The sequence below is a fragment of the Nannospalax galili genome, unplaced genomic scaffold (assembly GCF_000622305.1).
Source record: "Nannospalax galili isolate Female #2095 unplaced genomic scaffold, S.galili_v1.0 scaffold100, whole genome shotgun sequence".
NCBI lineage: Eukaryota > Metazoa > Chordata > Mammalia > Rodentia > Spalacidae > Nannospalax > Nannospalax galili.
This window is the reverse complement of record NW_008352891.1, coordinates 4628994-4653785: the sequence shown is the minus strand read 5'-3', so window position 1 is coordinate 4653785 and position 24792 is coordinate 4628994.

Genomic DNA, 24792 nt, shown 5'->3' with positions numbered 1-24792 from the left:
GGAAATGTCACTGCCATGCCAAGGGGACCATTTGTGTGTTCTCTAAATGACTCTAGTTTGACACACTATAGAAAATGCTCCCTTTGAGCTCCAGAAACTTGCTTTGCCTGGGCACATGCTCAAACTCAGACACAGTGCAGAGACCATGAAGGGAAGGACAGTTATCCCCTCTCATGTGTCTGGAACCATTGTCAGTGAGGATGGAGGCAGAATCTTGAAACTGTACAAAGCTGGGTTCTTGGGGTTCCAGACACTTCTCCTAAACATTTGTCACTATGAAAGTAGAGTTGGAGGAGGGTTCCAGCCTCAGGTTGGGTCAGAGTTCACAGAGGAGAGAAGTTGTGAGCAGTTGGTAGGTACAGTGGGATTGCAAATCCTCCGTCTCTAATTTTTCTCAGGGTGCAATGGGCCCCACCAGGCTGGCTGTTCTGAAATTGGCATGGTGACTGTGTCTCTCAGGTTCACAGAACAGGAGTCTTTTGTATCATCTCAGCTGGGTGTGCAAGATTAGCTCCTAGGGTTCTATGTGAGATTGCTCATGATGCTTAATGTAGTTAGGATAATAATTTTGCTCTTCTGTAATGTTCCATTCCTTAAATACCTACTCAGTGGCTCCCTTGCCTCCTTTTCAGGTTCTCACTGAGACACCATCCATGTCCTGAGGCCGCCCCTGACTTTTCTGTTGAAAACACAACTCCTCTACCATCTCTAGCTCTTCCCAATTTTTCTCCAGCTTTATATTCTTCTGTAGCAAAAATCATCATACCAGAAGAAATATGGGAGGTGGTTTTTTTTTTTTAACTTAATTATGTGTCTACAACCTGCTTCCCTTCTAAAGAGAAGAGAGGTCTGGTCTGCTCCGCATACCCTTTCATTGGCTCTGGCCTTGGCAAGTCCAGCAGGCCATACTCACACCTACCCAGGACCTGCTCAGATAGCAACACCTTAAACCTCATCTTCCAAAAAAGCCCAGGGAAGTCTCACTGGTGTCAGAATCAGGCAGAGCCACACTTTTCCTTGGCAACCGGTTTATTTTTACCTTCCAGACACTGGGAGTCAAGGGCACCAATCATGTAAGTCTGTTTCCGTTTGCTAGGAGCTCAGGGCCTGGAATACTTCTCTACCAGGTGCCTAAGGCCCAGAGGCAAGTGTTTTGGCCCACTTGGTACTGCCTAGCTCCAGCAGGCTGTCTCAGTACTCACTTTACCTATCTGTTCTTCTCATATAATAACTTTGCTTGCCTGTCTTGAAGTATTGTGTATTTGTAAAAATTTCTCCTTTTTCGTAGAAGGAGATAGATGATGAATGAGAAGGAGGAAGGATGAGAAGGGAAAGAGGGAGGTAAGATGGACGGGGAAGAAAGGTAGAAGAAAGGAAAGGATAGAAGAGGAGGGGAGTGAGGGAGAGAAAAGGAAGATGGGAGAAGGAAAAGAGGAGGGGAGAGAGGGGAGGGAGGGAGGAAAGGAAGGAAAAGAGGAAAGGCAGCAGGGGGAAGAGGAAGGATGGATGGAGAGGGAGAGAGGAAGAAAGAAGGGAAGGAGGACTGGGAGGAAAGGAAGGCGGGAGGAAGGAAGGAATAGAGGGAGGAAGAGATGGAGAGAGAAAGGAAGGAAGGAAGGGAGAGGGAAGGAGGGTCCTTCTCTGTTGAAATCTCTTGTCATTTCTAATATTGGTCTACAGGCTCTGATGTGCTTCCCCAAAGGCTGGAGCCCCACTGTGCTCAAGGCCAGGGCCACAGGCTGTGCTCGTGATGTGACATTAGAAGCCTGCTCTTGAGTACAGCGAGCCTGATTTCCACAAAGGCTTCTCCTGAACACCTCCACGCACTCACTCCCCTTTCTCTTCACCTTGGACTTGTTCGTGTGAGGGGGCTTTTCTTTCCTTACACAGAAAAGAAGAGGGAAACGATGCCCTGGGAATGAAGAAGAGGTGAAACCAAATGTAGCTCTGGTTTCTTCCATGTTAACCACGTCTGTCCAGATAGGCTACAGCATGGCAAACAGCATCCTTCCGCCTGCTTTGTAAGTCCCACTTCCTTTGATCTTGTTGATAGCTCTTGTTCTCCCCTTTGTAGTTCTATATAAACACTGAAATTGCAAATATCTCTTTCATTTCATCCACATCAGGGAAAGCTGCAGGACTTCAAAGGCTTGACACCAAAAGAAAGAACAGAAGTAGAAGCTGCCATTTATTTTTGGAATAATCAGCTCCCAGTTAATTTGCTCATTAATTTCATGACTATAGGAGAGCAGGAGTACCAGAGCATCCCAGTGACTCACAGCATCAGACCTAGCCCGTCATCAGCATCCTCCCTCCTCTGTGGAGCTCATCTCTGGGACACAGCACAAGGAAGAACAAGGGGGAAGGTGCAGTGCTGGGATGACTCGGTGGGTCCACAAGCAGTGGAAGACTCTGGAAGGACATGAGGTCAAGGAAGGCAGAGTAGAAGGAAGGGGCTGCACCTCACAGGTGCATGGTCTGCTGAGTATTAAAGAATTTGCTAGAGACCACTGGGGGATGTAGCTCAATAGTAGAGCACTTCACCATAAGGTAGATGCTTGGGTCCTAGGTCGGATCCCCTATAGCAGAAAAAAATGCTTTGGGGCTGGAGAGCTGGCTCAGCAGTTTGCATACTGCTCTTGCAAAGGACCTGAGTTCGGTTCCCAGACACCCGTGTCAGAAGCTCAGAACCACCTGTAACTCTAGCTCCAGGGGATCCAACTCCTCCAGCCTCCATGGACACCTGCACTCATATGCACATGCCCACACACAGACACACAACGTACACAAAATTAAGACTAAAAATAAATGTTTTAAAAATGAACTTGCTAGAGGATTGAGAAGATGACTCAGCAGATAAAAGCATTTGCCATGAAAGCCTAATGACCTGAGTTTGATCCCCAGAACCCACAGTGGAAGCAGAGGAATGACTAACCTCCTTGTATACAAACCATACACACATAAAATAATAAATACAAATTGAAAAGCAAAATAAAATAACTTGGTGTAGCAGCCACATGGAGAACAGGCCAGGGAACAGTGAGGAGGTGCTGGTAATTCCCTGGGAGAGATTAAGGTGGACCTCAGTTAATTAATGAATTAGTTAGCTAGTTTAATGTGACCCTCAATTAAAGGAGGCACATAACAAGATTTTTAAAAAGCTACCTTGTAGAAGTAGAGTGGATGTTACCGGTGGGATGGACCGATGAGGAAGAGAAGTGAAAAATGATGCCTAAGCTTTTCCCTGGAGCTCTAGGTAGGTGTTGACCCTGTTTACAAAAGGAGAGGCACTGGAAGGGACACAGTGTCAGAGCAGGCAGAGAGCCTGAGTGAGGTGCCAGGCAGGCTATGGGGTGTAATGCTGGGATCTCACCTGAGAAGATCAGTATCCTATTCCTCCCATGACGAGGTCAAGAAAAGAAGTCACTCCTCACAGCCCAAGACAGAAAGGAGCTTGGGTTTGAACACAGGTCTAGCCTCAGCAATTTGGAAGATGAGCCGGTTTGCACAATGAAGATTTTTAAATTGTTCTTTACCCTTCAAAGCAGTAAAACTGTACTCGGTTTTCACATGTTGGTGGAAACATGAACGGAATATGTAACACAAGTGCATTCCTTGTCCTTGGGGGCACTGGCTATCAGGCAGCTGTGACTGCAAACAGCAGTACTGAATGGAGATGCCAAGATCTGAGCTATGCAGAGGCTCATCCCAAACTCAGTGACCCATACATGGTTTCTTCCCTTGCTCTCCTTAGCAAAGTGGCTTAAAATGTATGTATCTGCCTCCCCCTGGCTCCCCTCTGCCCCTTGCCACTGCCAACAAGGAACAGTAGACTTCTGGCTGCTGCCTGTTGGTTCTCAGTTTTGGAAGGCTGGGGCTAATGTGGTTGCAAAATCAGAGTGGAAGGGACCTGTTAAAAATATGAAGACAGACTTATGTCCCCAGAGCATCCGTTGTGAATGAGGGTCTGACTCACAGGATAACACTCTTGGCATACGGTGGAGCCTTGGGAGGCAAACCCTCCTGGAGGTCCTTGGGTGGCTGAGGTGCCCTCAGGAAGTAGTTTTTGTAAGATTGCTTGGTAGTTCTCTTGAAAGAGTTGTTAGAGAAGCCTATTGGTCCTACCCACACTGTGCTCCTGGTTCAAGATAACTTGTTTGCACCCCACACACATTCCCACCATTGCTATCCTACATGTACCAGGGGGTAACAGTCAAGCAGCCTTCACTGAGCCCCTACTAGGCCATTTAGAGCCTCCACTTTGTAAGCATGAGGACCTGAGTAGAGTCCCCAGAATCCTTATTTTAAGAAAGCTGGGTGTGGTGGCACATGGTTATAATCCCAGGCAGAGACAAGTAGGTCCTTGGGGCTTGCTACTGGTCAGCAACACTAGCCTACCCAGAGAGTTCCAAATCAGTGAGAGATCCTGTCTCAAAATAAAAGGTTGAGGGGTTGGAGAGATGGCTCAGCAGTTAAGAACACTGGCTGCTCTTGCTGAAGTCCTGGGTTCCCAGTACCCACACAGTAGCTAACAACCATCCTGATTCCAATTGATCTGGTGCCCTCTTCTGACCTCCATGGGCACTGCACAACATGGATGCATTTGCATGCTTGTAGGCAATACACTCATACACATAAAAAATAAAATAAAATAATAAAAATAAAATGTTAAAGCTAGGCGTGGTGGCACATACCTTTAACTCCAGCATTCTGGAGGCAGAGGCAGGTGGATCTCTGTGAGTTTAGCTAGCCTGGTCTACATAGTGAGTTACAGGACAGCTGGAGCTAGAGATAAATAAATAAAAAGTAAAATTTAAAAAAATATTAAAAATGCCCTAAAAATTGCTGAAGACAGGACATACTTTGGACATAGGACTTGGAGCAATGGACAGGAACTGACCTGAAAGCCTTCTACCTGAAGTTTAGCTCCCATAGTTCTGGAAGATACTATTCAAGCCACTAAGGGAAGAAAGTCAATCAATGGCCCAACCCAGCCCTAAAGCCTAATAACCATAACGACCAGCACAGCAAACTACCTCTATTAGTGCACTAGTGCACTGTTATCTGGGGGGCTATCAACAGCTATCTAGTTGGACTTGAAGCCCTCTTAATGGGAGTAAAGTCATGGGTGGCACTGCAAACAAAGCCAAATTCACATGGATGGAGAGGTCATAGATCCTAAAGAAAATCCCATTTCTATCATATCTCTAGACAAATGAAATTTCTTACCATATGCTAAATATGAATCCTTATATTTACAGACAAGTATACTGTATACCAATCATCAAAGAAGCTTCTTTTTGCAACAGATGGAGACTATCGCAGAATCATACAACTGGTCAGACACAGAGAATATATGTCTGAGAGATGTCCAGTCCTAGGTGACATATCTACAGTGGATCCTCTACACTTAGGACTCATAGAATATGGTGGAACAGGGGGTAGAGAGAAAACTAGTGCATTCCTCAACTCTGATCAGTGAAGCTTCCTTGTACAACAGAGCACAATATACACAAAGGGCCGCTTTAAAAGTATTATTCATTATTTTATGAGTGTATTGCCTGCAAGTGTGTAAGTGCACCTGTGTTGTGCAGTGCCCATGGAGGTCAGAAGAAAGTATCAGATTTCCTGGAACTGGAGTTATGGACGGTTGTTAGACACCGTGTGGGTGCTAAGAATCGAACCTGGGTCCTCTGCAAGAGGAGTCAGTGCTTGTAACCATTGAGCCATCTCTCCAGCCCCACAAAGGACCACTTTTAAAGAATAAGAGATTGCAGAGTAGGTTTCCCTGGATAAGACGCTGTGCTGGATAGCTTTAGTATCAACTTGACTCACCTGGGTTGAGGAAACCTTAATTAGGGAATTTCCTCCATAGGACTGGCCTGTGGCCATGTCTGTGGGGCATCTTCTTGATTAATTGAGAGATGTGGTGGGGGGGCAGCCCACTGTGGGTGATGCCACCCCTGGGCAGGTGGGCCTGTGTTGCATAAGAAAGCAGGCTGAGCAGGGGCCAGGGGAACAAGCCAGTAAGCAGTGTTCCTCCATGGCCTGTGCTCCAGCTCCTGCTTCCAGGTTCCTGCCCTGAGTTCCTATCTTGGGATCCCTGATGAACTGTGACCCAGGAGATATAATCTAAATAAACCCTTTCCTCCCCAAGTTGGTGTTGTTCAGAGTATTTTGTCACAGCAATGAAGAAACAAACTAGGACAGACTCCTATATCAAACCTCTCCCACCCATGCATGGCTCAGGGACCATAGCAGAAGAGGGGGTGGAAAGATTGTAAGAACCAGGATTGGTCCATGAACATAGGAAGCAGAGGCTTTCAGGCCACTGGAAGCTTGCACATGTGAACTTGTGTCAATGGTGGCATCAGTCAAAGGAGCCATACCAACTCAATCAGACCAAGACCAAGAGTGGAGGGAGGGAAATGGGTGGCAGACCAGCCATAGCCTGGGAACTACTGGAGACTGATTACTACAGGGTGAGGGAGAGTAGGCCCTACTCACGATCTCTAGATGGCTGACTAGACTCCAGTGACTAATTTTTCACTGAAGAACATCTGGGTACAAATGCTTGACTGAACAGGATTTAACATGTATGGTGGAATACATGAGGTTCAGTGGAGGCTTTGGGGGCATTGATAGGGGATGGGGTTTAAATTTGATTAAGAACTTTTGTATGAAATGTTACAAAAGCTCAATAAAAATTTTAAAAAGAAATAAAAGGTTGATGGTGCCCAAGGAACTCCATCTAAGATTATTCTCTAGTGCATGAGTGCACACATACACACACACACACACACACACACACACACACACAACACATACACACAGAGGCCTTAGAGCAAGGGCCAAGGAGGTTTTTTGAGGGAACAATGTTAAGTTAGCCAACATGGAGCTTTTCTGGGTCCTGCATCCCATCAGAAGGTGTGGGCATCCTGAAGAGCTTCAATTTGGGGTGAGTAGACAGTTTAGGACTGAGCACCCCAGCTGGGGTAGGCAGTTGTAGCTTGGTTAGGCCACTGTGGCAGGCATCCTAGCCACCAGCATACTGTCTCCATTTTACTGAAAGTATCCAATTGCAAGAAGGTGTGAGTGTGTGCAGCCAGAGAGACTTCATCTCGCATTTTCCAGGCTCCTTTGCAACTAGGGGTGGTCATGGTACTTGTGGGCTGAGCTACTTTCACTAACAACACCTGTGAAAGTCCTGACCTGGGTCCTATGATGATGACTTTATTTGTTTTTTTTTTGTTTTGTTTTGTTCTGTTTTTGGTCTTTTTGAGACAGGGTCTTCTTGTAGCCCCAGCTGGCTTGGAACTCACTATATAGACCAGGCTGGCCTTGAACTGAGATCTGCTTGAGTAGACGGTTTAGGACTGAGCACCCCAGCTGGGGTAGGCAGTTGTAGCTTGGTTAGGCCACTGTGGCAGGCATCCTAGCCACCAGCATACTGTCTCCATTTTACTGAAAGTATCCAATTGCAAGAAGGTGTGAGTGTGTGCAGCCAGAGAGACTTCATCTCGCATTTTCCAGGCTCCTTTGCAACTAGGGGTGGTCATGGTACTTGTGGGCTGAGCTACTTTCACTAACAACACCTGTGAAAGTCCTGACCTGGGTCCTATGATGATGACTTTATTTGTTTTTTTTTTGTTTTGTTTTGTTCTGTTTTTGGTCTTTTTGAGACAGGGTCTTCTTGTAGCCCCAGCTGGCTTGGAACTCACTATATAGACCAGGCTGGCCTTGAACTGAGATCTGCTTGCCTCGGCCTCCCAAGTACTGGGATTAAAGGCATGTGCCACCTTGCCTAGCCCTGATAATGACTTTATTTGGAAACAGGGTCTTTGTAGATATTGACAGTTCATGGGAAGTAATATAGGAGTAGGTAGCCCTCATCCAATATAACTGATATTCTTAGAAGCCAAAATGCTTAGGGAGAAGCCATCTTGTGATGGTTAGTATTATCAACTGCACAGGATCTAGCATCATCTAGGAGACAAACCTCTGGGCATGTCTGTGAGGGAGTTTCTAGACTGAGTTGACTGAGATGGCAAGATCCACCCTAACTATGGACTGTACCATTCCATGAGTTCAGGTCCTGGGCTATGTAAAAACAAGTAAGCATGTGGAATACCATCTCTCCGCTTCCTGACTGTGGCACAATGTGGCCACCTGCCTCCCCTTTCCCTGCTATGATGAATTGTATCCCTTCAAACCAGAAGCCTGAGCAAATCCTTCCTCTCTTGCTTTTGTCGGGTATTTGATTACAGCAAAGAGAAAAGTACCTAATATTCCATGTTAGGATGGAGACAGAGACAGTGATATGCCTATAAGCCAGGAAATGCCAGGTGCTACCAGAGGCTTGGGAAGAGGGCAGAAAAGATCCTTTTAGGGATATGTCGGAGGGAGTGTGGCTTTGCCGATGCCTTGACTTTAGTCTCTGGTCTCTAGCCTGTGAGACATGTGTCTGTTGTTCTCAGCCACCCACACTGTGGCACTTCGTTATGGAAGCCCTAGGAAACAGATCCTGTACCAAATCATGAAGAGTAAAGCCCAAAACGCTGAATGTGTCCCTTCCTTTACAGAGAGGATGTGGAGCCCAGGGCACATACATGTAAAGCATAGGGACCAGGTCCACATGCTCGGCACAGCAGGGCAGAGAGACACTAAAATGTCCACCCAGCCTAAGACCCACACAGTAAGGGTCCTACCTTCCCATACCACAGGGCCGACAGAACTGGGGTAGCCTTGCAGAGTAGCTGATGCCCCTTCTAGAAGAAATGATAGGGGGTTCCAACCAGGGTATGTGAGTTATTTTAAAGAAAGTCTTAGCTGAGCCTGGGAGTGCCAGTCTGTCTTGTCAGCTGCTTGGGAGGCTGAAACACGGGGATGACAAGTTCAGTCCCTGTCTAGGATACAGAGTGAGTTGAAGATAAGCTGCTGTCTCAAAATAAAAAGTGAAAAGAGGGCTGGGGGGTGTAGCTCAGTCGTGGAGTGCTTCCTAGCACGCAGGAGGCCCTAGTTTCAATCCCAATACTAGGGAAAAAAGAAGGAATGAAGGAAGTTAGAAAGGAAGGAAGTTAGGAAGGAAAGAAGTTGGAAGGAGGGAAGGAAGGAAGGAAGGAAGGAAGGAAGGAAGGAAGGAAGGAAGGAAAGAAAGAAAAGCCACAACACAGATCACGACAGACCAGTCTCTTTTTTCTCTCATTTTATTTATTTTAAAATAATTTCTTGTAAAACCACTCCAGCAAAAGAAGAGGAGGAGGAGGAGGAGGAGGAGGAGGAAGAGGAGGAATTATTAATATATAGAAAAGAAAATCAGTGGGGTAGTGGTATTGGAAAAATCAGAAGCACCAATGCTGGGCACAGAGAGCAGCTCTCAGACTTTGAGGTAAATTTATAAGTGAAGACTACTCACCAAGACCTAGATTCGTAAAACCCTTCCACTGCAGGGAACAGAGAATTCAGCATCACAGAGCTGAGGAGGCCGGTTGCAATAAAGGGTGTGAATCATAGCTGCCTTTGATTCCACAGATAATCTGACTTCCCAAAGACAAAAGAAACACATCTACAGGCCCAGCCCTGCTCAAAGGGAGGTGCTTTGAGAATTAGTTACCCAAACAAGCTGTCGCTCACATCCGAGCTACAGAATGACGTGCTCCGACCCGCACGATGTCCTTACATGGCTGTGTGAATCCGCTCTGTAGCAGTCCATAATAGATTCCATTGCGCATGAAAACCTAATATGCACTAAAATAAGCAGCACTGAACACTGGGGAGGGAAGAGGCTGTTTATCCCAGGTTACCTGCATAGGGAGGTGGGATGAGTTTAGCCCTACATCTATTATCAGGCCCCCAAAATAGATTCCAAATTACTTGAAGGAGTTAAATAACTTAAAGTATGTGAAATTAGAGGGGAACTTGCTAAAAATAGATTTGAATATTTATTCCAGCTTCAGAGAGAGGCTAGCTTCTTCAAATTGAGTCAATAGAGGAAATTTCAGTGGAAAGCAACATTTGCTAGTTTCATCGAATCTTTTTTCATTTTTAATATTTTGAACGTCTTATCCTCCTGCTTCTACTTCCCAAGTGACGAGGTGTCTGCAAGGCTAGATAATATAAGTTTGGGGACTCAAAGCCACCAAGTTTATGCACTTTGCATAGTAGAGCATTGTGGTCTCGTAGAAGAAAAGCATAGTTTTACCCTGCTGCGTTCTTGGCAAAAGAAAAACCCACAGAGGCATGTGGTGTGTTTCATGAACAAGAAGCCTTCCAGAAGGAAATGGAGACCTGAGGAAACACTTAAGCCTGGGTGTCTTTCTGTCAGTTTCAGTGGTATGTAGAGAGCTGTGGAAATATGCCAGAGAGTAACAAAGGGCAAGGGCACAGTGCAGTGACCTGGGAAGGCCAGAACTGCCAGTTCCTTTCACGTCTCCATGTCTTGGGGGCAAGAAGCCCCGGCCCTCTGTGTAGGGAGAATACCTTTCAAGTTAGAATCTGCTCATCCCTCTGTGTGGGAAGGACATCTTTCAGGTTAGGATCTACTCATCCCTCTGTGTGGGGAGGACATCTCTCAGGTTAGGGTCTGTTCATCCCTCCGTGTGGGGTGATACTTCTCAGGTTATGTTTGTGGCCTGCTTCATGGAAGGCAGAGCACCCTTCCTGTGTCTACTGCTTCATAAATTCCTTCAGCCTGAAATGTTCATTCTGCCAGAGCACCACATTGGGGTGGCGACCCCAAACCCTGTCAGTCAATAGAAAGGATACTGCCTAAAAATGGGTAGTCAAAGGATCAGGACCACATAAGTCACCAGAGCCAGGTCTCCCTGGTCTAGGGACCTGGAGCTTTTAAGAGACCACCATTATTACCTCTATACGTTAAGATAGTACAGATAGGTCAAATGACCTGCCTGATGTCAGTTTCTGTGGCTGGGGCCCAGGCAGTCTGACTACAGGGCTGTTTTCTCATATCTGAGACTGTCTTTGGCAGGATGAGCCGGCTATCCTATCATTTACAGCAGCAAAATACTGGAAACAGTCTCCGTTTCTAACAATAGGATTAAGTTAATTGCTACAGTGCATGATTCCAAATGTTTCACAGAGGTTTCCAAAAGGGTACATATGCATCCCAAGATAAAATATTTACAGACAGTGGAAATAAAGACAGCAGAACCATGATTACCTTGTGACTACAGGGTGCCACAGCCCCTGTAGTCTGCCAAGCAGAAGCAGAGTACTGTCAGGAAGTCATAGTGGGGTTGGTGTTCTCTCATGAGCTTCTGAAAACGAAGGTCACACCATTGAGTACATTCTGTGATGGAAGGACAGATGGGTTTTCATTGTTGTTTTGCTTTGCTACTGTTCCCCACTTCTTTTTTATTATATTTTATTTATTTTCGTGTGTGTGTGTGTGTTGTGCATGTGTATGTACACATGCCACTGCACTCAAGTGGAGGACAACTTGCTGAATTCAGTTCTTTCCTTTATCCCCTGAGCCTTCTCAATGGCCCATCTCATTTTTTTTTCTGTCTTTATGAGGTAGGGTCTCCCTGTAGCCCCAACTGGCCTGGAACTCACTATGTAGACCAGCCTAGCCTCAGTCTTACAGAGATCAACCTGCCTCTGCTTCCTGGGTGCTGGGCTTAAAGGCCTACCAGACAATACCTACATCCTGTAGCGTCACAGCTCCCCATGTGCCAGCCACAGTAATGCTATGACACTAGTAATGTTATTAAACAAGAGTAGCCTTTGGGCTCAAATCAGACAACATGGGAAATCATAATCACTGCTGGATAAATCTTTGCTTCCTCCATCTCTCCTTGACTTTTAGACCAATATAAATTTTAAACAATGTGATGCTTTTAAATACTTATGTGCTCTAACGTTTATTTGGGGGAACAACATTTTCCAGGATGGCTCAGCATGATGCAGAAATGGGAGCCCTGGGCAGTACCAGCACCAGGGTTGGGGCTGTCACCAATTCTGTTGAGTATCCTACATCTTTGATACAATTGTCATGTGGACTTGCCTAAGACCATAGCCACCACAGCCACAACAGCAGACATCTATCACCCAGTAGTGCCTTGACCCTGTCATCATTCCCTGATTCTGCTCCCAACTGGAAGGCCCCCCATCAGACCAGTGACTTCTAATGAGAGGCTTTTCCCTGTCTTTGGGGACAGTATGTCTGAATTTTTGCTCTTCTTTAAGACCCTAGAGGAATGAAATGCCATTAAGCTCTAGAGGGACAGGGCAGTCTCTGCCACTGTGGTAGATTGCATGTGCTTAGCTAAGCCCTAATTAAACAACCCACAGGATGACTGGAACTTTTCCATCCCTCCTTGATGAGATGCACACTAAGTAGTCAGCAAACAGAGTGGCTTAGTCTCCCCCAATTGTCTCCCAACAGGCATTAAATGTCCAGCCAGCACCCACCCACACAGGGTCACCAGCACTGGGTAGGTGACGGCTTCCCTGCTGGCTGGCACAGAAACCATGATGTCTGACTTCTGCCTTTCTCCTCCTTCCTAACTCAGCACAGTGGGAAGGCCCTGAGCTCCACTGATGCTAAACAACCGGACTGAATGTGGCCTGCCTGTGAAGCCACCAGTCTCTGCCTTCTGACATCAGGGACACTGATGCCAGCAAGCAGGTGGCCACTTTTCTAGATCTTGGTTCTATGGCTGAATTGACACACAGAGATGCCTCTCAGGACTCCCCTGGGTCGTAAGAGGCCAGATGAGGGATGGGCAATGCACACTTTGAATCTGGCTCGGAGCCTCACTTTTGTTCTGTCTCCTTCCTCCTCCTTCTGCCTCACCTACCCGCATGGTCTCTGGCTCAGGTATTATGTTCTCTGTTCTGTTAACTAAAAAATACAATCTCAACAAGACAGGTGACATCCCACTGTGCCGCTCACAGGATCCCATATCCTCCTTCCCTTCTAGGTTTTCCAAGACCAGCCACCCAAGGAACCACTGGTGTGTGCCTGCCATTGATGAGTTCTGGGTGCAAAATACTTTCCACATGAACTAATTTAGCAAGTAAAGTCAGTACTAAGTAGTACTGACTGCTTCATAGAACAAATGAGAGCAGGAGACATTTATCCCTCATACAACTAGCAAATGGCTGAGTGGACCCTGTGATCTCCAGGGTCTCTTCTTATAGGATGCTAGTTTACTCACCTGCTCTCCAACTCCACACACCTCCCCATATATGCAGGGCCTCACCACAGCCCCTCCACGCCTACACTGTCACATGGGTCAGGGGCATTTAACAATGGCATTGAAGCATATGGCTACCCTACCTTTTCTTCCTCAGGTGTGTCTAGAAGACATGGACAGACACTTGGAATTCTGCTAGCTCTTCCTGCCCACACAGATCCACTCTCTCCTGGTCTATGGTGAGGTTCAGTTAGCTGGCTTCTGTTTTCAGACTCAGGATTTTCTTATTTGGTACATTTAGAGGGACGGAGAAGGAAAGAGAATTTCTCATAGAAGCTTGAGGGAGGTGAGGATCCATGTTCAGCCCACCTCATCTAGGAAAGCTCCTGTGAGGATCTGACATCTGAGGACTTTGAGCAGAGCTGTAAAGAGACAGTAGGCTACTCCCAGGGTCTGAAGGCAGTGCCTGCAAAGGCCAACAGAATGCTAGGCCTGAGACTCACCTTGGCCTTCGTTAGTGTTCTGATAAGGTACAGAGTCAAAGTCTATTGTGGGCACTTGGAACCAAGCAGAGTCAGAGCCAGGAACAAGTGACTAGGGTAAAGGTGATGACATTGAAAGCACAGGAGTTGATGGGCTGGTGGGTGGTGTCTTTAAATCTTTGGGTCTCTGTTCTGTCACTTTGGGGTGGTGTCAGCTGGAGAAAATGATGGAAACTCTCACCATCTCCCAGGAAGGCTTGCCTGCTCTGCAGTCCTAAGAATCTAATAGAATAACTTCAGGACTTGACACCAGATGTCAGTGAAAATTATACCTGTGCAGGGGACATCTGGTGTCCTAGGACCAGTGTCATGCCAGCCAGCAACCTTGTGACAAGCTGGTTTTGACCTTAATGTGAGGTGTCGGCTTCATGCACAAAAGGAGTCTTTGAGGTCAACAGAGCAAGGGCCCCCTTCCCTAGATCTTGATGCTGTGGCTGGAGTGACACACACAGTCATACATCATAGCACATGTATGAACTACTAACCAACACTAGAAGTGAAGAAGAATAGAAAAATTTCCCAAGTCTGGTTTGTTTTCTTGGACATGAAAATAAACTGGTTTCCCTGTAGCAAACAGCTCATCAATTTAAATGTCTGGAATTCTACTTCTCCTCAGTTTGAAAACTTAGAGACTGTCTTATTAAGAAGAATGCTCAAATGATTTTTAAAATAATCAAATAGAATCTAAGTGATTGTTTTCCACTATTTTTCCAAGCATTGAAGGCTTCCAGATGGTTCACAGGAACAACGGATTCTGTCACTACCCTTTTACTCGTTTTTTTTTTTTTTAATGGATTATTAGTGTCCATGGGTATTTTGGCTCAAAACCCGCAGCTTTCCACCAGTCATGATAACATGCAGCACTGTCACAGAGAGAGAAAAATCAATGAGGCATAAGAGAATACAGGAACCGACCCATCAATATATCTAGCAGCTCCTGGGGACTAGTATTTCAACTCAATGGGGAGAAGACAGATGAATCAACAAAATGGCATTGTTAGGATGCCCTACAATTTAGAAGAAAATTAAGATGGCTCCTCACACACAGATTCTGGATACATTCAATATCTAAACATATGTCTTTAAATCTGGAAGGAAATATAATGATCTTTTAAAAAGAAAAGAAGCCAAACCCCCCACAAGAGGTTCAAAACAAGATGTTTGCGACTGCCAAGCCTGTGTCTCCCGGGTGCTGTAAAAGAGTTTTTCCCTTGGGCCGTCACATTTTTCAACAAGTTAAACCAGTCTGGTTCTTACACCCATGTCCCTCCTCACCACCACCCACGCTAAGCCAAGTGTCAAGACAGAAGAGGGAAAACAAAAATTTCTAAAATCTTTGACAGGAAGGAAGCCTGCAGCCCACCCTTCCCCATACAGTCCATTCCTGTCTCTTCTTTGCAACATCTTGATATAGTCTAGACGAAGGGAAGTAGGAGGAAACAAAGCAAGGCTGGCCCCAAATGAGAAAACATCTCAGATGTGGTGGCTTAGGATACAGGCTAGCTAAAGAGAAATAATGAAGACTGTGAAAATTACAAAGGCAAGGGAGAAATCAAATGAGTCAAGAGCAGATGAAAGGAAAACATTTAGACCAAAGACAGAATGGAAGGGTGTTAGGGGTCAAGGCCTTTTCGTTAGAGGAGAGAGAGAGAGAGAGAGAGAGAGAGAGAGAGAGAGAGAGAGAGATCCCAAATGTCCCCAACAGACAACAAAGCTTCAGTCTAGAACAAGGGAGATGAGAGTCAAGAGGAAATTAAGGACTATCTTAATTTTCTTTCTGTTGCTGTGATAAAACACCCTGACCCAAAGCAATTTTGGGAAAGAAAAGGTTTATTTGGCTTACAATCCCAGGTTACAGTCTATCATTGAGGGGAAGTCAAGGCAGGAACTTGAAGAATCACATTCGCAGTCAAGAGCAGAGAGAAACTAATATGCCTGTGCTGCAGGGTTGCTTTCATCTGGCTTTCCTCTGTCCTGTATAGTTCAGGACCCCCCACCTAAGGAATGGTGCCACCCACAATGGGCTGGACATTCCTACTTCAATTAAATAAGACAGTTCCCCACAAACCAACCTGATAAAGATATTACTCACTTGAGGCCCCCTTCCCAGGTGATTCTAAGTTGTGGCAAGTTGACATTTAAAACGAACCATCACAAGGACATTTGTTCCCATGAATGAACAAACATTTCAAGTGTTCCAAATGCTTCAGTGCCCCCAAGCCTCCCAATCTCTCCCCAGTTCTACAGTGCTGGCCCCAAATCATACCATGGACTGGGGAGCTGGGACGTATCTCTCAATGCTGCGTCCTTCAAAATTAAAATCAAGTAAAGAAGTAAAGTCAGGAGTACTGAACAAAGTTGCCACTTGGAAGAAACAGAATGACAAGGACTGAAAATCACCCAACATCCATGGCGATGGCAGAACCAAAAACGAACACTGGGGAGTCAGAACTTCAAAGTAAATATCATCTATTGGCTGGCATGCGTCCTATTTTTAAAAGCCAAAATTTTCTGCCTCAAGACTTGTAATTAAAGCCTGTACCAGCGGTCTCCATGACTGCGATCCAGCTGCCCAGGGAACATGTCCACCCCCTGCCTGCCCTGCTCCCACCTCCTCGCCTGGCAGCCATGTGCCTGAGTCTCCCCAACTAGAGACAGGATTCCAGTGAGGGGCTTTCACAAGCAGGAACCTCACATTTATTTTTAAAGGACTTTAAAATGCTATTCTTAGGAGCTAATGTTTATTTTCCCTCCCTCTCTCTCTCCCTCCTTCCTTCCCTTCCTCCCTCTCTCCCTCCCTTCCTTCTTTTTAAAGGACTTTAAAGTGCTATTCCCAGGGACTGGCCAGATGGCTCAGGAGGGTAAAGGTGCATGCTGCTTCAATATGACAACCTGAGTTCAATTCCTGGAACCCACATGAAGGTGGAAGGAGAGAACCACTTCCACAAAGTTGTCCTCTGACCTCCATATATGTGCTGTGGCATGCACCTACATTGTATACACATACAATAATAATAAACAAATAATTTTAAATGCTACTTATAGGAGCTGTTTTGCTTCTTTTTCCTTTTTCCCTATTCATTTATATGCTTATGTGTGTGCATGCACTTGTGCATGTGTGCAGGTACATGTGCCATAGTGACTATATGGTCAGAGGACAACTTTCCAGTTCTTTCCTTCTACCACATGGGTCCCAAGGATCAAACTCAGGTTGTCAGTCTTAGTAGCTAGCACCTGTACAACTGAGCTATCTCGCCAGCTCCTTTTTTTTTTTTTTTTTTGAGACAGAATCTTGCTATGTACTTGGACTCAAATGATTCTCCTGCCTCAGCATCTCAGGTGCTGGAGTTACAGATATGTGTCACCATGCCCAGCTACTGTTTTTTTTTTATCCTCCTCCTCCTCCTCTTCTTCCTCCTCCTTCTCCTCCTCCTTTTTCTCCTCCTCCCCTTTCTCCTCCTCCTCTTAATAAAAATCATGTTATTGTAACGAATGCATAAGTAAAAACATCACACAGCGAGATTAATGTAGCCACTTGAGCAAACATTTGCCCAGCCCCAAGCTGTTCCTTCTCTTTAACTATACTGCACAAACTCATCTTCAGAAGGCAGGAAGACCCTGGGAGAAGCACCTTGCTGGGCAGCCCTGGAGGGCAGAAGCCATATCTGTGGGCCCAGACTTGCCAAGGCTGGGCAGGCAGTCTGCCTGGGGACAGCCCCACCCTCATCTCAGTCAGCTCCTTTGCCCTCCACCTTGGGAAACATCAGAGAGGTGTAGCCAGGAAAGGTTGAGCAGGCAGCTAGAAAGCTGTACAGGGCTGTTGTGGCATCACCCTGCTCACCTTGCTCCCTTTGCCCCAGGCTAGCAGGCTTAGCAAGAGATCTCACCTTTGCAGGTCACCTTGACTTTAGTGTCCCTTGTGACCTTTCCTTTATCCCCCAGCATATTCATCCCCATCTATTCATCCCACAGATATCTACTTATCCCTTACTCTGTGGGGCCAGGGAAACTGATCAGCAAATGATGCTTCACCCTTAGGACCACAAAGGAAACATACATGACAGAATAAGTCAGTCAGCTATGTCCTCCACCATCAGAAAGAGAAAAGGAAGCCGGAGGATTCATGGAAAGGTGTATCTGAGACAGGAGCATTTCACCAGGTAGCAGGGAGGGTTCACTGTGCTTTTCTGAGAGGTAGCCAGGCCAGGTAACTGCATGCCCAGAGCCATGAGGAAAACTAGACTTCCCTCAATATCTGACATGCCCTGATACTACCAAGAACTGTGGATCTTCCCTGCTAAGAGGGGCCAATTGCCAATTTCTTGGGTGGTTTGCTAAGCAAGTCTGCCACCATTTTCTCTGAGGAGGGAATTGAGCCGGAGCAGAGCTCTCATTTTCTTTCCTTTCATGAGCAGACAGCCACTGTTCAGGTCAACCATAGTTAGACTGCTAAGTGGGATAAGGGCTGATAGTGAGAGACATGGCAGAAATCAAAGACCCACCCCCATGAAGGACTGGCTAAAAATGGTATGAGGGGACAGCCAGGTAACTAGAAAATCAGCAACTACACTCAACCTCCCACTTTTGGAAAGAAAAGCATACCCATTCTGTCAGTCCATGGGGACTGATCTGACTGAAAACTGATGGGAGGAAGGCAGGGGACCTCAGAGATGGTCTTCTTGTACAACCACAGCAGAGAACATACCAGTCTGCCCTCTGTGGACCATGATGTGGGTTCATCTCCTATACAAGACAGCGACTAGGCACCCTACCCCAGCTCTATGATTTGACCTTGGGATCTGAAAAGAAAAAAAAAAATAAAACAAACAAACAAACAAAAAAACCAAACCAAGGCTGTCCTCCACCAAGAAACAGGGGCTCATGGGCTGGAAGTGAGCAGGCTGGGGAAACAACAGAACTGAGTAATGATCCTGTGAATGAACACTTACTTCTGCTATAACGGAACCTATCCCAGGCCCAAGGGAAGGCAAGTCTTCCCAGAGAGGTTCTCCCAAACTCCTTCTCAGAGGATGTAGTCCAAGATAGTTGAATCTGGAAAGGTCCACAGACAGACAACACTCCCAGAAAAAAGGGAAGCTTGAGTCCAAGCATGTGTTCATGCCACAGACTTCCCTGAATGCTTGGATTTGGTGATGGATCAGCACTGGCTGCTACAGGCAAGGCACTCTCAGACTCCTGTGGATAAGGATGAGCAGAGTGGCCAGAATAAGAGGAAGTGGATTATGGTGAGGCCATGCATGGTGCCCAGGTATTCCTGGGAACAGGACCTTTTGGCAGGGAAATAATAGAAGCAAGAGTGAGCTGAATATCAAGACTCCATAGGCAAGGCTTCAGGGGACTCCAGCTCTCAGACAGGAGATACACCACTGGCCAAGAGAGACCCAAAGAATTGCTATCCAAACAAATTGACAGGCACATTTTTGTTAATTTGCTGGGGTAGGCTAAAAGTTGGTAATTCAATTTCCAAAAGATGTTTTCCTTTTTACCTGGGCCACACAGTGGTCAACCTGTCCCAGAAACTTCTGAGTTCCACTGAAGCTGTGCCATCATCCTGTGCTAACACTATGATATATGGTTCAGCCTGGGCCTATGACAAGCTGGAAGGTGGTGTGGGGCTGGGTGGGGGTGGGCACGTCTGTGCTGAAAGAGCACAAGTCGGGTAGAAGAAAGTATGTATCAGCTTCAGTGGGCAAACAGTAATCTATCTTCAGAGTCAAGCAGAACCTGACCCAGGGGTCAAAGCAGCAAAGAGCCTTGACACAAAATGAAGACAGAGATGTCAAGTCTTTTCATCTATTCTAGTCACCACATCTAAGCTAAGTGAAGAATCAGTGTGTACAGCCAAAAGACCTTTGGATCCCTGAAAAAGTACCTAGATAACTGTAATCACAAACCCATCAGGCTGAGGTGCAACCCACAGCAAAGTTAGTGGGAGACTGCCATACTTACCTGTGGCTGTCAATGTGACCCAAATGTAGAATCACCTGGGAAGAGGGAACCTTGGCTGAGGAATTTCCCAGATCAGATTGGCCTATCAGATTGGCCTGTGGCTACATCTGTGAAGCATTTTCTTTAAAAATTTTTTTAAAAATTTATTTTATGTACATGAACATTTTGCCTACATACTTGTGGAGGCCAGAAGAGGGTGGTATATACCCTGGAACTACAGTTACTGATGATTGTTAGCTACCATGTGGGTGCTGGGAGCCAAACCCAGGTCCTCTACAAAAGTAGCAGGTGCTCTTAACTGCTGAGACATCTTCTAGGCCCTGTGAGGCATTTTCTTAATTGCTAATTGATGTATGAGGGCCCAACCCTCTATGGGCAGCGCCATCCTTAGGCAAGAGGGCCTGGACTGTGTAGGATGGGTAGCTGAGCCAGTAGGCAGTGTTCCTCCCTTGTTTCTGCTTTTAGCTTTGGCCTCGAGTTCCTGCTTTGACTTCCCTTGAAGATAGACCCTTACACCAACTAGAGGTAAGTGAAGCTAGAGGGTTTATTGGGGTTATTTTTCTCTTGGTAACACTTGAAGCCCAAGAAATTGAGTATGCCTTCCTGTCCTAGGGACTGAGTACTTCCACCTGCCCCAAGGAGGCTGCAGAGGCTTCCGGACAGAAAGCAAGGAGAAATATGCAGACAGGAAGTGCAAGGAGAACTGTGAACACCACAGAGTCTATCCTGTGTGGAGCCCAGGGCCCCCTGCTCAGGCCTGTGTGCTGGCAGCTCTCAGGCAGGAGAATCAAGATCACTCAAATCTCTGTTGCAACAGGTTGAAAGAGGGGAGGCGATGGCTGAAACTCTTCCGAAGAGGAGGGGAAACAAAGGAAAAGAGGGGGTTGGGAGAAACTGTGAAAGCAGTGGTTGTCTGTGTTATCCAAGATTGAGGACGACACAGGACATCTCAGTGTGCAAAAGCTTTGCATCCCTCAGTTCAACCAGTATTCAGGGTGACATGGTCAGGTGGACAGGCAGGGGTGAATGTCCGCATGGGGACAGAGGCTGAGACACCAAGAGGAGACTAACTACAGCTACCCAGCAAAGCAGCAATAGAATATGACTCAGCACAGCACTCCTCAAACGGCCACTCCCTCCTCTGTCCCAGGCCATTCTCTGTAGAACATGAATGTGACATGTGCCTCACATGTCACATAGGTGACACGAGGTCTCAGAATCAATAAAGATATTCCTCCCCTTAGGGAAATGGTATCCATACATTTAAATCGGTGTCTTCGTAATCAGCTGAAGGGCATTTTATTTTAATACAGCAGCTGAGAGGCAAAATCAGGTCCCGTTTGAAGTGCCACTAAAATCTGCTGTGTGGGTAGCTCTCGATGTGGAAATGAGGCACCCTTAACAGCCACCCACACAGCCGCCTAATTTTCACTCAAGAGGCGCTATTGAAAAAAAAGGAGGAAAAAAAAAGGTGACTCAAAACCACCAGCAACTTTGAATTTAACTTCTGAAACCTTCAGCTGATGGAGGGGGAAATAATCCAAGGCAGAGGTGCAAAGGCTCCAGCATAATGGGCCTGGACTCCAGCCTGGTCCATATGACACCTGCTACCATTTGTAGGGACAGTGAGTGTGTGACCAGCCATAGGCCTACAGTGACACCTGACACCTGTCACAGCTGTAACTGTGCCACTCATGGGGCCCCCTGAGGAACCCTGGAGGAGAGAGTTGGTCTCAGTGTTACTCATAGATAGGGAGGAAGTTGATGTACTCTGATTCTACCTCAGAGTCCCCTGTTTACCTGGTGGCCTCCTGGCTGGGTCACTAGGAAGTCTGCAACCGGCCTTCTGCCTCTAGCTGTTCCTGCCTAGCTCCACTCCCCTGAGATGCTGCTTTCTCTGGAACAGAAGTTGGACCTTGGGGCTCCCTTCAACCTAGCACTAGACTCCTGTGAGAAGTCTTCTGTGGGCCTGGTCCTCTCTTTTCCCAGCCTATCCCAGGTACTTCTGACTCCACTCAAGCCTTCACAGATATCCAGAGAACAGGCTCTGTCAGTGTTTACAACTGAAAACATGATCTGTCTTAAGAAAAAACAAGCTAACAACCATATCGAACCACAGTGAACCCCGCCCCCCCCCACACACAGAGCTTTACCAATGGCAGTCACATGTGAACAATATTTCATATCGCCTCTGCCCTGTGAACTGGTTTAGGAGAGGAAGTTTCCAGAGGTGACCATGAGGATGCACACATGCTCACGTGCAAGTGGCTGGCCAGCGGCCCCAAGCTGGGGTGCTGCCCTCAGACAGGTGACTTGTGCATAGAGCAACAGAGCACAGAGCCACAGAGACAGAAAATTATTTCTGATACCAGGTTTTTCACATGAACTGTCAACACGAACAGAAAGGACATTTTGGTGCCTCTTTTGGGATGACAGATCCATCTGAAGGGTCCTTGATTGAACACCTGGTGTGTCACCATGTTCCCCCTCAGCCACTCTATTCACCCACCCTCAGTTTCAAGAGGCCAGGTTTTGAAAGGGACCAGCTGCTTTTTACTTTTTAACATCCACAAGGGGATGGATATGTGAGAGGAAGAGGGAGGGAAGGGGAGAGGGATGAATGGAGGGAGAGAAGGAGGGAACATATTTATACATGGTCTTGAAAAGCTTAGGTAATTAGGGTAATACTGTGGGGGGGTACATGTGTGTGCATGTGTGCATGCAGGTACAGGCATATGTGGATGTGTATAGAGGCCAGAGGTTTATGTTGGTGGGTGTCTTCTTCAATTGCTCTCCACCTTATTTTTTTGAGACAAAGTTCCTCACTGAACTTGGAGCTCACCAATTCAGTTACACTGCCTGGCCAGTGAACTCCAGGGACCTGCCTGACTCTGCTTTCCAAGTGCTGGGTTTACAGTTCTGTCACTGCCACGGCTGGCTCTTTATACGAGCTGTGGGAATATGAGCTCAGGTCTTTATGCTTGCAGAGCAAGCACTTTACTCATTGAGCTATCTTCCCAGCCCAAGAGTATCATTTGTAAAATTTCATGTCTCCTCCGTCCCCTCACCTCCCATTCTCCAGCCCTGGTCCTAAAAGTTCTTGTGCCCCAAAGTTGTCTTTAAAGAAATTTGGGCCCTAGACTCCAGAAGTTATGACACTCGCACCATCTCCTACCTTTCTTATCATCCTTCTAGATTCTTTTAAGCTACAAATTATTTCTGATTGGTTAATTTAACATTTTTAAAAATATGTAGAAACCTCTGACTCGGCCCCACCAACTATAAGCAATATTTCTCAATTTCCCATTATATAAGGTAAAGGGAATAATTCTCTACCTCCCTTCTTCCTAACTCCCTTTCCCCCCCCCCATCATTTCTTTTCATTTGTCAGGTCTTAGAACACTCAACTTTGTTTTGTATCCAGAACTCATGTTAATTAAATCCTAAATTAACAACCGAATTGCCCATAGATTAACTTTAAAAGTGAAAACCGATAGAGTTTGTATGATCATTCTGCAAGTATCTTTTTCTGTAAAGTATTGCAATTTGCCCCATGGAGAGGAACACATGTCATTAGCAACTTCCCCAGAATAAGTGGTGACATTGCTGGGGAGCATCTACCACCCCATACTTCAAGTTTACTGTCACCTTGTGCTTGTGTGGTCTATCCATGTCATCTGAAAAGGACTCATGGAAGTTTAAATGAGTTGAATCTGACACTTAAAGGTATTACCACTCCACAGCAGCCAGCAGCACAGGCCTGTTAAGTGTATACTTCTGAAAGGACTGGAGACTGGAAGCCACGTGTTGGTGTTGGGGATTGCACGTGGCCAGGAGCAATACTGGTGACAGTTTTGTGTCTTCAAGTGACCCACCTTCCATGGTGGCTCCTGCTGCCTCCCCTTACCCCTGCTCTCGTGTGTGTGTGTGTGTGTGTGTGTGTGTGTGTGTATGTGTGTGTGTATGGAGGTCAGAGGTCAACCTCAGATGTCATTCCTCAGGCACCATCTACCTTGTTTTAGAGATAGGGTCTCTCACTGGCCTGGGGCTCACCATATAGGCTAGAATAGCAGGCAGTGAGCACCAGAGATCTACCTGTCTCCACATACCCAACCCCCAGCACTGGGATTACAAGGGCTCACCACCACATCCAGCTTTTTACATGGGTTGTGGGTGTCAAACTCAGGTCCTCCTGCTGGTAGACCAAGCGCTTTAGGAACAGCTCTATCTAGCTCCTCACTTTTGATTTCTTTTGGGTGATTACTGAGCAATATGTTACACAAAGTAAATCATTAAAAAAACCCTTCATTTTCTTTCTTAATGCATCTAGTCAACAGAAGGTTTTTGACTGTCTTATCCACAACCTGGAATCTGTAAAGTGAAGCATGAAAAAACTCATGTCTAGAAGTGAGAACATGAGCGCTTGGAGCCCAGTTAAACTGTTCTGAAAGGACATTCCTGCACATTGGCCAGCTAGACTACCTCCTCTTTCACTTAATCCATGTTCTTACCCTAGGTTATACATGTTTGAGTCCTGATCATTGTGTCTGATCTGATTCAATCCCAGAGAACATAAATTGCTATCCTGGTTTGAACAGGGAGAAGTGAGATGTATGGACCTTTGAGCTTACAGCATTGTTGGGCCTGGCCTGGGAGACCCAGACCCCAGGCCCAGCTTCTAGGAGTGATTCTCAGAACCTCACCAACAAGGTAGCTTACTCAGGAAGTTGCTTTAGCTAACAGGAGAGTAATGAGAGAGACAAAACTAGCCCAGACTCCTGGTCTCCGAGTCCATCTAGGGGATGGTGCCTAGAATCTAGTGCCCTCCCTCTGTGGGTCTCAGGTATTGGCTATCTCATGCACAGCCCAGGCCAGCATTGAGATGGCCTGTCATCTACTACTACTGTCAAGCAAACTTGCCTGTTTGCCTGTTTGCTTGCCTGTTTTACAGACCTCCTGCAAGGCTGCCATCCCAGCATTTATTTTCCTTGCATATTATTTATTTTCTTTGTGGAATCTGAAATAGTTCCACAGTGACTTGGATCACAAATCTTTATCTTTAAGTGACTACTTTTTATTTTATTAGCTACATTCTTGACAGGTGTGTGTGTGTGTTTTAC